We start from the raw sequence: 4,367 nt of genomic DNA, 5'->3' as shown, positions 1-4,367 counted from the left end.
TTGTATTGGATTCTTGGTTAAGTTGATTGCACTAGTATTATCACAATACAAAGGTACCTTGCTTAGCCTTACATCATAGTCCAAAAGTTGATGTTTCAACCATATGATTTGTGCACAGCCATGTCTAGCAGCAATATATTCAACTTCAGCTATGGAGAGTGCCACACATGCTTGCTTTTTGCTATTCCATGAGATTAGACTTGATCCAAGCAAATGGCAAGTACCACTTGTGCTTTTCCTATCCAATTTGCACCTTGCATAGTCCGAATCTGAAAAGCCACTAAGAGTTATGTTAGAATCACATGGATACTATAAACCAACATTGGTTGTTCCTTTAAGGTAATTTAGAATCCTTTTTTCAGCCTTAAAGTGTGATTCCTTTGGATTTGCTTGGAACCTAGCACATAAGCCTACTCCAAACTGAATGTCTGGCCTACTTGCTATAAGATAGAGCAAAGACCCTCTATATTTGGTTGAATCCACTGGTTGGCCAGCCTCATCTGCATCCATAAGGCAATTTGTTGCAATTGGAGTGGCAACTTCCTTGCAATCCTCCATTTTGAACTTTTTCAACAAGTCAAAACAATATTTTGATTGATATAAAAATGTTCCATGCTTGAGTTGCTTGACTTGTAGCCCTAGAAAGTAGGTAAGCTCACCCATCATAGACATCTCAAATTCTCCTTGCATAGCTGCAACAAACTATTCACACAAAGTGTTGTTATTTGAACCAAAGATGATATCATCAACATACACTTGAACAAGTATAACATCATTATCATGTTTTCTAATGAAGAGTGTTTTATCCACTGCACCTCTAGCATAACCTTTTGATAAGAGAAAATTGCTTAGCCTTTCATACCATTGTCTTGGTGCTTGTTTCAAACCATATAAGGCCTTTTTCAATTTGAAAACATGGTTAGGATAGAGATGATCCTCAAATCCAGGAGCTTGTGATACCACTACAAGAAAATTTATATTTTGCTAGAGAAATTAGCGAGAGAAAATATTTGTAGCTAATCCCTCGCTAATTTGCCAAGAAATAGTGAAAGAATCAAATTGTAGCGATTCTGTATCAAAATAGCTACAGATTTGTTAGGACATATAATTGTAACTAATCTCTCACTAATTTGCGAGAAAATAGCGAAAGAAACAATTTGTAGCTTATTCGTAGCAAAATAGCCATAGATTTACTAGAATATATATTTGTAGTTAATCTCTCTTTAATTTGCGACGAAGTAGTGAAGGAATAGAATTGTAGCTAGTTTGTAGCAAAATTGCTACAGATTTACCAGGAAATATATTTGTAACTAATCTTTCTCAATCAAAATGTTCTATAATTATTTTTAATTTTAGTATAGATATATATTTTTTAATTTAAATATTTTAAAATTATTTTTAGTTTAGTTATTTTAAAATTATTTTTAATTTAAATATTTTAAAATTATTTTTAATTTTAATATTTTAATTTTTTTTAAATATAAATTTTTATATTGAAATATAAATTATAAATATTAATATTAATAAATTAATTAAAATATATAATAAATGGAGATAGAAAATTAGATATATAAATTTTAATTTTATTAAAAAAATTATAAGTTTAAGATAAATATAAATTATTGGTATATACTTTAACTAAAACTGATTATATTTTTTATTTACTCAAATAGTTTAAAAAAAGTATTAAAGTTGTTTTCTATTTTTTTATTTAGAAAATATAAACCTTACTATTAATTAAAAATAAACAATAAAATAAGAAAAAAAAATAGATATATAAACTTTAATTTTGATAAAAGAATTATAAGTTTAAGAAAATAAAACTTAAACATGAGAATATATTCTTGGTACTTTAACTAAAAAATTATCATATCTCTTTAACTAAAACTTTGTTAACCTTACTCCCTACTTTTTCTTGTTACACCACCCCTAATCCTTTCCTCTCATATGATGTCATGTGGCACATACCACCTCCCAAATTAATGCTCATGCTATCCCAAATCCCTTTCAAATCATGCTATCCCAAATCCCTTTCACACGAGACATGCTGTCCCAAATCCTCATATCACTCAAGCCCACTAATCAAACCTGACGCACACACCAATTCAAGCACATATTACAATTCAATTCATTGAACACACACCACATAACTAACTGAACATGAACATGGGAACGCTTCACTTACCTACACATAAAACAAAAAAAACTAACTAACCGATTATGCACTCTAAACGCTCAGGCACACACTACAAAAGAATCGCACACTCCCAACAGAGGAGGATTTTTTCTCTCAGACTCACTCTCACATTTTTTTCTCTCAAACTCACTTTCTCATTTTTTCCAATTCTCTCGTGCACCAACAGAGTAAGAAATTAGAGTCTCTCCATACTTGCATTCACAGTGACGGAGCTTCACCGCGACCTTCGACGACGAGTCTATTGTTTCAGTTCTACAATAGTGATTACTCTTTCGGTTTGAAAAGGTTCAGTTCCCGATTCTCCCTTTTTCCTCTGTTCTATTTGTTTTTGGAATTCCTGAATAGGAAATTTATGATAATTTGTTTAAATCCTAGATATTTTGAGTACTGAAATTGAATTTATTGAGGGGAACGAATTTAGGTATTTTAATGTTCGAATGTTCTAGAATTTTACTGAATGTATGTTTGGTTGAATTGATAAGGCTGCTGATTAGATGAGTATTGATGATTGAGATGTTTTGTATTCACAATTAGTCTCTCTTTAATGCACTGGATTGGTGTTCTGGATTTGGTTTGAATCTCGATTTTGATGGATGTAGTTTCAAAGTTTTGGTTTGGGATTGAAAATTGATGTAAGGGGTGATGCTATGAAATTATATCTATTTTGGTAGTTGAAATTCAAAATTATTGGTAATTGTAGTGGAAATTATGCAATTGTATTTGAATATTCGAGTGTTATTGATTAATTGTTAATCGTTGAGGTTTGATTATCAAAGTTCTAATCTGTTTGATGTTGTATATTTAGTTCATAATGATGCATTTGTGGTTTCGGGTTGATGGAATGAAATTTTATTTTTGATTTCCTTTATCAAGTTTTATTTTATATGTAATTGAACATGTGAGATCATATTATGTTCTCGTGTTTGGTGCACGTGAAAATTTACTTTAATGTTGGATGTTTGAATCGTTTGGATTCTCTTGTTTTTAGGATAAGTCATTTGTTTTAATGGTTGTTGATTTGAGGATGAGAAGTTATGTAGAGGGGATGTTGTTCCACTTTGTAATACTAAGTATAAAATGAACAGGTTTCAAGTAAAAAATGATTGAATATACTTACAATCTATTTAAGTGTAGTTTATGGATTGTAATTGTTTGAAGAAATCTACATGATTTGTACGTGTGATAGACAACTCAATTTTGTTTTGGTTTTGAATATGTTTGATTTTGCCTATATACAGATGATGAAGATGTTCTATTTGAAGCTTTGTTGATAAGTCCATGCACAGTTTGGAGAAGGATAAGTTGTCCCACGTGGGTGAGAAAGAAGAAAAGGACCATGCATTACCCGAATACACAATGTTGGATTGGGTTTTAGAAATTCTAGAAAAATTTCTTCCAAAGTGACCTTACAAGATTTTTTTTTTAATTTTAACATGGTCACTATGGAAGTTGACTTAGATTTACGAATTGTTGTGATTGGAAGTTTTATACCTCTATGTTAATTAAGTGGTAATTAATGAGTTGATAATCAATAAAATTGCAATTGTTTATTTTATTCATTAGAAGCAAAAGGTAAAATGAGAAAATTAAAGTCTTTTTAGTGAAAAATTAGAATTATTTAATTTATTTAAGGAATCTTTAAATTATTTTATATTTTTATAAATTATTTAATTAATTTGTTAATAATATATCTAACATATAAAGAATTTTGCTCCGTTGAAGCTCCAAAGTTGGTGCCTAGCCCAAGAAACAAAGCACAAGAATAACAACAACAACAACAATTATAGTTAAAGCAATTGTTTCATTACGTTAAATTTTTTTAATGTATCAAACACATTTTACGCTAGCATTTGAGTTATTTACACCATTTAACACATTCTCACTTCAATGTCAGTTGGAAAATGCTTTGACATGTCAAAAACATTTAATGTAATTGGGTTAAAAGGATTATATCCTCTTATTTTTAAAGTTAGAGGACTAAAATTAAAGATTTCGAACAAGAATAAAATTCAATTTCGTGCCCAAGTTGAGGGATTGAGAATATTTATAGCCCAGTATTTAATTAGGTGAAGCAAAAGGTTTGGTGAGATGGCAAATAAACTTGCCCCCATGGGTATTATCCAAATCCATTCCAATTTTGATAGGGAATACCTACATTAACTAGGTTTGA

The 4,367-nt window shown here is 30.0% G+C and overlaps 1 long non-coding RNA gene across 1 annotated transcript; it reads left to right on the top strand.

Annotated features, from left to right (window-relative positions):
* The first annotated feature begins 2,136 nt into the window (after nucleotides 1-2,136).
* LOC146886851 (uncharacterized) lies at nucleotides 2,137-3,752 on the top strand. Its single transcript, XR_014994217.1, has 2 exons — nucleotides 2,137-2,482; nucleotides 3,436-3,752. It is a non-coding gene; the product is annotated as an uncharacterized LOC146886851 (long non-coding RNA).
* Nucleotides 3,753-4,367: the final 615 nt, after the last annotated feature.

This window comes from Vigna unguiculata, chromosome 4 (assembly GCF_037176805.1).
Source record: "Vigna unguiculata cultivar grain cowpea cultivar isolate G323 ecotype 2 chromosome 4, ASM3717680v1, whole genome shotgun sequence".
Taxonomy (NCBI): Eukaryota; Viridiplantae; Streptophyta; class Magnoliopsida; order Fabales; family Fabaceae; genus Vigna; species Vigna unguiculata.
This window is presented reverse-complemented; position numbering and strand designations above follow the sequence as displayed.